The sequence below is a fragment of the Anas platyrhynchos genome, chromosome 8, assembly GCF_047663525.1.
Source record: "Anas platyrhynchos isolate ZD024472 breed Pekin duck chromosome 8, IASCAAS_PekinDuck_T2T, whole genome shotgun sequence".
NCBI classification, from domain to species: domain Eukaryota; kingdom Metazoa; phylum Chordata; class Aves; order Anseriformes; family Anatidae; genus Anas; species Anas platyrhynchos.
The window spans coordinates 29811942-29821695 of NC_092594.1; the positions used below are offsets into that span (position 1 = coordinate 29811942).

The 9754-nt window shown below is 50.3% G+C and overlaps 1 protein-coding gene across 2 annotated transcripts in view; it reads right to left on the bottom strand.

Moving 5' to 3' along the window:
* The window catches only part of TESK2 (testis associated actin remodelling kinase 2), a 75777-nt gene extending 71332 nt beyond the window's left edge, over positions 1 to 4445 (bottom strand). For both annotated transcript variants that reach the window (XM_072041727.1, XM_027462534.3), the window contains exon 1: positions 4230 to 4445. The gene's annotated coding sequence lies outside the window, so the exon portion shown is untranslated. The remainder of the gene's footprint in view (positions 1 to 4229) is intronic.
* Positions 4446 to 9754: the final 5309 nt, after the last annotated feature.

The window sequence follows — 9754 nt, forward strand, 5'->3', positions numbered from 1 at the left end:
AAAAAAAAAACACAACCCACCCTCACACATACACATCCTTCTGATTGAAATCACATGGCGAACTCCGCAAAACTCCGTACAAATCTCACAATGAAAGAAGAGATTCAAAGCACTTCACACAACATAAATCCCCAAAGGGTTTGCCATCTGGATTCCCCAGTAACCCGTCCCTTCAATTTCTGCCTGCTAAAGCTTGCCTTCTTTCCAGACAGCCACACGAAATCCTCGGAAATTATTAGGGTAGAGCTCCGTTTGTCCAACTTTCTGCCCAGGATTGCAGACACAGAATTAGAGGAAAATTTCAAGTGGGCACACTTCCAAGCAGGCCTCCTGTCATTTTGGCCAATTACACTAATGATCACATTCTCAGTCAAATCAACCAAGGTTTAATTGACTGTCAAATCAGTCTGAGGTACTTTAATTTACTACCTTGTATGATTAATTAAAGTGCACTGAGCAGAATGCAAGACTGACCTGCTGCAGATCTAAAGGCTGTCGGGTTTGTTTGCTTGTTCCTCAATATCAAAGTTCAGCTCAAAGATTCTCAAGCTGTGCTCTAGGACCAGTTAAGAAAAGACACCGAGCACTCTAAAAACAGTTCCCAATAAATTTTCCAGCTTCCAGACCGCTTTTTTTGACATCCTTACCACAACAAGAATGCACCCCGCTCTGCCAAGCCAAAATGTTTTAGAAACACATTTGTCAAAACGCGTACCTGCCCCGCTCATCCGCTCGGCATATTGCTGAAAAGCACGAATTTAGGTTTCATGCTCTACCACATTTTAATTTCTCCGTTTAAAAACAAACCTTGAAGCAAGAAACAACCAAACCAAGTTAGGAGTACATTAAGACCAGTTTCTCCACTGCACGAACGCATCAGGTTTTGAGTTGCAGAACCGACTATAAACACAAACACTATCAGCATTTATTTGGTTAATGAGGGGGTTGGCTTACAAAACCAATGTCTAAGCCTGAAAACATGTAAGGATGGAAACCCCACAACAGCACATCAAGTTGTATCCCACACATCAATGCAAAATGAACAAGTGAGATACATGAGCCAGTGCTTAGCATTTCGTACTGTTCCTACACATAAAAACAGATCGAGCTTCTCAGCTTCAGCAGCATCCCTTTAATGCCCCAGGGTGCAAAACGAGATCCCTCCAAAGCCGTTTCAACTCATTACCGACACTTTTTTTGTCCCCAATATCTTCACAACACGTGCATGTTTGCACTTAAGTCAAAGTTTCCTAAAAGATGGCCCTACCAACAACAACAGCCATTTTTAGACACAGAGGACTGTCGCTAGGCATTCAGCCTGGAAAGCCATAAATCTGGTGGATGCATGTTATTAATTTGAAAAGGTTTTCTGAAGAGCAAGATGCCAAAGCTTTGACATAAGACATTTGCCAAGAGTTAACTATTTAAATCCATAGTCTGATGGAGTTTAAAAGCCCAGCATTACAAAAACAGGGAGGAATTATGCTGGCAAGTGCCACTCAACAACAGAGCTGGGAGGCGAGGGGGGAGAATTCCCTCTAGGAACTTGCAAACTTCAGAAAAGCTTCAAAGGATTGGAAAGAACAAAATCTTCCAGACTGAATTGACTTTGAGGTCATTAGCCTGGAGGAGAGGGGAAAAAAAGGTGCAGGGAGGGGGAGCAAAACATAAGAAATCAAACTGAATTGGTAAAGAGAGCCAAGCTCTCCACAGCTTTGTTCCTAACTGCTGTCACTCGCTGTCCTAACAGAGGGACGGCGTTTGGTTTGTCCCTACCTTGGCTTCCCGTCTTTGGGAGAAAGGTGACTTCAAATATTTACAGAAGGGCTCACGCTGCGCTTGGCCCAGCTCATCCTGACGCTGAAATCTTTTCTGACTGCTGACTGGGGGAAGTCACAGCGTCCAGCCTTACGTCTTAGTCACAACATGACACTTGAATGTGAAAACCCCATCGTTTTCTACTTTCATTTTGGTGATATTTTGCTTTAATCGCATCTCCCCTGCTGGGGACAGTTCCTAGCTCTGACCAGCCCCCCCGCAGCACGGCTGGGGCTGGCGCTCCTCAGAAGAGACCTGCCTTAGCCCAGGGACGGCGACACCAGCCCAGAAACTGGGAGCCTGCTAAGCTGCACCAGGGTTTTGTAACACAAACAAACCTCGCAAGAGGCTGAGCTGAAACAAACAGTTCATTTATTTTGTGACTGCAGCCAAGTTTGAAACCAGAAAGAGACGAGACATTAACTTACTGCAAAGCCTGGGCTTTGAGACCAATGCCGTAGGTTTAAAAATACTCGTATAAAGCACGGGCATAAAGCCTGGCACACACTGAGAAGGCAGATAATTGGAAAACACACACAAAAAAAAAAAACACTCGATCCTTATGCCCACAGTAAGGAATTGCCAACAGCTTCTCGAGTCCAAACACAAAACAAAAGTGAACCTGTACAGACGGGCCTTGCAAAAATCTGTTTGTCTCCTCGCCTGGCTGCAGTCACACCAACGCACGGGCAGCGTAGTCGCAGGGTCAAAGCATCACACACAGCTGCTGCTTCAAACAGACCACCTTAATATATTCTCTTTGCCTAAGAAAACATGAAAATTGCAGGACATCCTGAAAGCAGTGGCTTTCCCTACGCTTCTATGGAGCTTAGCAAAGATGCCGAGAAGCAGCAGGCTGACATTTGCTGAGCTCCTGACCAACACAAAGGGAATTTTTATTTTAAGATCTCCGTAATCAAGGAATCCCCCCCAGCCACCCCACCAGGTTTATACCTGAGGGCCGAGAGCTGTCTGCAGGGGTTCTCAGGGCAGGCAGAAAGCAATGCCCCGCTGTTTCGGTGCAGCCAGTGAGAAAACCCATCAGGGCAAGACACCCAGCACCACGTCTACAGCAGGTACTGGCAGCACAAACACACCAGTAACAGGGTCCCTGATAATTCATTTACGACCTTTTGGACAACAGGGCATCCCAAATCTGCTGCTGACTTACTGGAGACACCAGAGCCTGGTGATATTTACACATCAACCCGAAGCACCTCGGGTACCGAGGGGAAATCTATAACTCACAGTTGTGAGCCACAGACCCGGAGCGTATGAAGTCAGGCTTCAAAAGCAAAGTTATTTCAAGCAAATCCCCTGCTGGTTGCAAAAGCTGTTACAGCTCTCCAGTGCAAGCACGGGGACAACCACATAAAAAAGTGGCCTAGCCACTACCAGAAATGTGTTCAACTTAAGAAAAAGTGACAGGGCCATAGGAAAAGAAGCTTACTAACTAAGTCAAAAAGAGGACTTGGCAGCAGACAACAGATGGAGCCACCAGGACACAGCAGCTGATTATCAGATGTACTTACTGACAAATACACAGCATGAAATGAATATGCTAAGGAGCTAATAAAGAGGAAAATAACAAAAAAAATACAAATGGTGATCATTTTTGATCTGGCCTAGAAGAGCACTTTTTTTGTGCCAGGCTGCGAGACGCAAAGCTTCTGATTTTATCCTCGCAGCATGGTCATTGTGCAAACGCCTGGTTCTTAGCTACAGGAAAAAAGGAAACCTGTGATGCAAGGGAACCACAAGCTTCACTCTTTCCTGCAGCAGGCACAGAAGCAACATCCCCCTCCCTCAGCCCTGCATTTCATCCGTGCAGCTGCAAAGTCGCTTGCATAAAGAACCACCATGGCTAAAGCGCCGTCCTGCACAAGTCCAGGAGCGAGGCTTTCACCAGCCTGTCAGAGCGCGGCATGCACCAATAACTCCCAGAGCTGGTGACTGAATTGCCACCCTTACGAGTAACCCACTGGGCACACCGGAGCTCCTCATAAAACTCCTTATGGCGGGCTGTAAATTCCAGCGCCTGTAACCCCCCTGGAGCCACACACCCGCTGGTTTTGCAGCCCACGAAGCCACCCCACGGCCCCGACCAGCACCAGAAGCTGAGCTGGGAGGAAATTACTCCAGCCGGAGCATGCGGGCTGCTCAAAAGCCAGCCTAAACACGGCCCGTAAGGGCTTTTAGGAGGACACAAACCTAATAAAACCCCGCAGGGTGCTCCCCAGGGGGCTGCCAGCTCCCCGGGCACCCCTGCCACAGGGACACCCCCCGTCAGAGGGACACCCCCTCCCCCTGCGGGCCCACCCGCCCCCTGCAGACCCCCGGGCAGCTCCCCCCGAGCCCTCAGCGTCCCCTGACGCCCGGAGCCAGGCCTCCCCCCGCCCCCCGGCCGTTACCTGAGCAGCGGCGGCGGCGCCAGCGGGGCCTGCGGCCGGCGGGGGCTGTCATGGCGGCCTGCCCGGCTCCTCAGCGGCCCGCCGAGGGGAGGCGAGGGGGCCCCATGTGAGGAGCGAGCCCGGCTGCGGGGCGCGGGGGCCGCGGAGCGTCGCGGCTCCTCCCTCTGCGTCCGCCTCCGCCGCCGCCGCCACCACCACTGAGCCGCCCCCGGAGGAGGGGCGGCACCCCGACACCCACCGCCCTCCCCCGTAGCCAATCGGAGCGCGGAGAGGGTTGATGGACGGCGGGGTGTGGCCAATGGAGGAGAGGAAGGCAGGCGCGGAGGGGTTCGCAGGTAATCCACGTGAGTGCTCTTTTCTAATTGGCTAAGGGGCGCTTGAGTGGCAGGTACCTCGACCAACGGGAGCAGGGACAACAACTCCCAGGACGATCGCAGGAGCCAGCGGCAGGAAAGAGAGAGGGGCGTTGCTAAGGGCGCTACGCTCTCATTGGCCAGCCCCTGAGGGCGGGTTATAAATAAGAGAGCTAGCCAGTAAGAGCGCGGCGCACGTTCTGACGGACGGGCAGGAGAGCCAATCCCCGCGTGTTTATAGGCAGCGGTGGGCGTGAAGCTGTCAGCGGGCCCAGGTGCTCATGGAGGCCCCGCGGCCTGGGCACGGCCCCGCCCCCATTGCCCTGGCGCCTCACGGACCCCTCCTGCCCCGGCCTTTAACCAAAACCGATGGTTTTTTGTCCCCTGACCTCATCCTTGGCAATATCCGAGCTGCTTTTACTGAAACTCAACAAATAAAAAATAAATTAAAAAGTTCGTCTGTTGTAGTCTTGTATTCAAACAAAAAGAATCCCAAACAATTAAAAGTGGGGGAGTTATAACCAAAAGGGCTCTCAGACAAGAATGCGCTGCTCACCCTTCCCATATTAAAAATAAGTTCTATTTTCCCCCTATCCATCATTAATTTTGCATCTAAGCTTTTCAGCTTGATCCAAAACACGCTCGGGGGACTTTGGGACATCGGCACCAGCTCTACAGATAACAGCGAACAGAGTTTTAACCTTAAAGCTGGGCTAAAATCCCAAATCTATAATTTATTGACTGAATTTAGTCTTAGAATTTCACACGAGTTTACAGTAATATGTTCTCTCTAAATTTAATTGGGAAAAAAAAAAGAAAAAAAAGTAATAAATTTTGTACAGGTAACAGATTAACAGTGGTTTGGGTGGAAAAAAAAAAAAACATGGCTTTTTTTTTTTTTAATATTTATTTCATATTCCTTCTGGATTTCCCATGCAGTGATTTTCCCACACTCCCGAATGCTAAATACCAAGTATTTGCAAACATCTATTAACATCTATTCTAATGACAGCTCGAGCACAGGGTGCAGTGAAGCTTTTGTAATTAAGCCATTAAACAATGATCAGCATACCCACCGTATTTTCATCTGTGACTGAACAGGTGGAACTACTCCGATCAGTCTGTATCTTCTGCTAGGACTTATTTTTTAGAGTTGAATTTCTGCACTTTACGTGGTGCTGGGATTTGTCCAAGCGAGTTGAAAAGACTTTACAGGGCAAGCGCTGAAACATCTCGGTCTCTGTGGCCATTCTCTAAATGACTGCAGGGATCCCTGCTGCTCTGTGCCCTGTTTAAGTGTCGGTGCCCTCCAGTTTCACCTCACTGTGCCCCTAGTCCCGGCTGTGTTGGAAGCTATTAGTTAGCTGCAAGATGACATCTGGTGGCAGGTTTTGATTACTTCTCCTTTAGGGATCTAATCCCAGAACTAAAGCAAATGAATTACCTTTCCCCAGTTCCCTGTCATAAATTTCACCTCTTTTCTGCTTTCCAGACAAGATATTAGTGGCTTCTGCTTTTGGTCTACAAATGTCTTATTGGTAATAGCCAGGAATAAGCACTTATCCCATGGGCTGGTGCAAAGTAGCAGCATAAATATTTACCAGTGTGCTTCAGTAAAATTAAATCTCAACTGGAAACACACGACACTGCATGAGGTCCTGTGATTTATATCACAAACAATCCATGTTTTGAGAAGGCCTGGGAGATGGGATAGTCTTACAAACACTGCTACCACCTTATCTCAAAGGCAAGGCTTGTGTTTTGAAAGCGCTAAAGAATGGGTTTTGCTGATGACCACACGTGCAGGTACAGCAACTGCAGAAACTTTGTTTAAGGAAGTCCCCCTGTCCTTCCTTGCAGCTGGCAGAAATACCCAACAAATCCATGGCCTCAGTATCTGCAGAAGATGGGCGACTTATTTAGTCTCCTTCTGTTTCCTGGAGAGAGAAAAATGAACGCCGTATTAAAAGACACTTCAAAGGGACATATCAAAGGAAAAGTATTGCAGATGTCACGGTGTACTTCGATCTAGTGATCTCCCTCTTGCATCGAAGGGTCTCGCAGCCTGGGAACAGGGCAGGGAGCTCAGCTCGGAGTAGATATTCCTGTCTCCTCCCCCTGCCCTGGGCTGGCTGCCCCACGCAAAGATCAGCTATGCCAAAAAGCAGGTCTGTGGCTTGCGGTTTGCTCCACCACTTTCTCGGTCTGACTCTCCCTCAGACAGATCACTTTGGCTTTATAAATACAACCGGTCTGGCAAAAGAACAGCCAAGGATTTTACTGCCACTCACAGGGTGGCAATAAAATCAGGCATCAGATGTGGATGAGAGCACGGGAGGGGGAAATCCCTTCCACTGGGCTTTGGAAATGCCCCGGAGGCAGAGAAGTTTGGGAGGTTTCTCCTTCCCAAGGAGAAAGATGCTGCAATGAAGCCACACAAGTTTGCCTCCATGGCAGCAGAGCAGGTGTTGTCCCCAGCAGGGAGGTTTTGTGGGGGCCAAAATTAAAAAGCGTTGAGCAAAGGGGGCTGCCTTTCTACCTTCCCAGGGGAATGAGGTAGTGGGTAACTTCACAGCACTGTGATGAGAGCAGGCATTTTAGTGACTTAACCCATCAAGTATTTTATGTGATGAAGCTCCTCAAGCAAAAACTTCCTCTTTAGACACCAGGATAAATCTGAAGTCATTCCATGGGAGCCAGGCAAGAGAGTCCCAGAGGGACTGCCTGGAATTTGCCCCTTGCCTAATGTCAACACTGTCCCTTTTCCTGCCCTGTGCTAGGCGGACATTTCATGGGATAGTTGCAAGTAAGGATCCCCATAGGCTCACAGTCACACGCCAAACCCCTGAGATTTCAAAAAGCATCCCAAGAGGCTGCCCTGCGGGAGCATCCTCCCACCCCTGCCTGCCTTGCAGATGGCCTTTGCAGACCAAGGTAAGACTCGTTCACAGATGAGAGAATATTTCCCACTGCTCCAAGCAAGCCAGCACTGGAGGCTGAGAGCAGCACGAGGAACCAAAGAGAGCTCGTTTTGGGACAGATGGGTACTCCCAGCTAGGCAGCTGCCGTGCTGTGACTGGTGCCGCAGCCTCGTCCTCCCAGCCTGCTCATTGTGGCCATCTGCTGCCTTGGCTGGGGCTCAGGGCCCATCACGCTGCCGTGGTGCCGTAGCAGGGCTCCAGCCAAGCTGCTGGTGGTGCTGAGGTTATGGAGTGGTGCCGAGCTGGATGGCCACAAGGATGTGCAAGCAATGGGGTGGTGGGACAGGGCTGACCCTGCGCCTGGGAGAGCCTTTGCTCTCCAATCTACTTTTTTGTACCCACTTTGCTTTCCCCTTCTTCCTCCGCCGGGGTGCAGAGCAGTGCAGAGCCCTCGGAGAGGAGCTGAGTCAGGACAGATGTGCAGGGGAAGGATGACAAGCTCCCAGCCTTGAAGGCAGTTCACTGCCTGTGTCACTGCTATTAAAAATAGACGAATCGCAGTGCTCTGTGCAGCAGAGGAGTGGCAGAGGAGATGTACTCTCCTGGGCTGCCGAGCAAATGCTCCTTCTGTCTGCCTGCGAGTCACCCAGCAGCATCTTCTGCTCTGGCAAATCCTTTTTTTTTTTTTTTTTTCTTCTCTCTGACTCATGAGATTTAATTTTCTTTTGATAAAAAAATGGTTTTAATGTTTCAGGCTTGGAGACGGGGAGTGACTCACCTCGGCTTCTCTCTTCTGCACCAGGCAGGCAGCTCCCAGTGAGCTGAAACCCCCTCCCTTGGGGGTCATTTCCCTTTGGGAGCAGCTCCTCTCAGCCCCTCAGCGTTTCTGGAGCAGGGAGCAGCTTTCTGGGGCTGCTGCTCTGGTCCTTCCACCCCAGCTCAATGCTGATCATTCCCAACCACCCCAAAAAATCAGGTTTGCCAGGTGACACAGGGCAAGGCCAGTATAAGATGTGCACCATTAGTGCCCCACAGAGACCCAGAACCAAGCTGGTGCCTCTTCTCCCAGGCCAGCATCCCCCCTCTTCCTCCCTGTGCCCTTTGCTCCCACTATTTTGTACTCACTTATTTTCTGTAACCGTCTTCTTTCTACTAAATGAAGATAATCAACGCTACCATTCCTGGCCTGCTCCCTGCCTTGGCTGCCAGCCAGAAGCGAAAGGACAGGAACTAAATAAAGCCTCTGCAAAGAGAGTGAGACAGGGTCAGAAATCAGTGCTGTGGGTTTTAAGCATGAAACTTTCATTCAGGAATTATTCCAAGTCCTTGGCTCTCTTTGCTGCTCAGACCTGGCTGCTCTATGTGCTGATCAGGTTTGCAGGAGTGGTTTTGATCCTTGAGAACGTCCCAGGGGACTCACCCTGAGCAAATCACAGCCCCTGCATGAGCCACGCGGGCACAGGGGCTGCCACCCCGCTGTCTGGGGGGAATATTTCTCTCCGTCCATGAGAAATCAGCAGTGCACCAGCAGGATGTTACGAAGTGTTCCCTCATTTTGTTCCCCTCTCTGCGGTGGGAAAGCATCGTGCAGACACTGACACTTCTCTCGCTCCCAGCTGCCCCATCCCTGCTATGGGGAGCCCAAGGTGTCTCATTAATGCGTTAATCATAACCCTAATGAGGAGAGCCGAGATCAGCTAAAGTAATAGCGTTGGCCTGCAGGGGGGCTCATCTGCACGGGTTTATCATGCTGCTCACCAACCCCTTTGGGGAACGCCAGCCCAACTCTCCTTGTCACCCAGCTGCTGAAAATCCCCCGTGCCACAGACACTCGCTTAATTAAAGCGGAGGGACCCGTAACCTTGACGACTGAGAGCCGCTGTCTAGAAGCCAGCTGAGGCAGATACAGCTTCGGTGTCTCTGGAGAAAGAGCAGAGAAGTGACATGAGTCAGAAGCACGCGGGCGTTGGGCTGCGTGGGTCACATCCAGCCCAGGGCCCCAGGGTGCACACCGCAAGGAGCGGAGGTGCCCCGGCCCCGCACATGGGGCTGGGTGGTGCCAGGCAGCAGAAGGTTCCTACAACTTTCCAAAATGTTGTAAATGCCCTTCAAATAATTCCCCTTAAGGGCTGGGAAGTTTGTAAAGGCCTCGTTACTTCTGCCTTAACGGGATGCCAGAAGTTAGTGGCAGTAAGAGGTTAGAAATACATTTCCAAGAAAGGGGGGGGAGATTTCATGGGGTTTTTGAAAG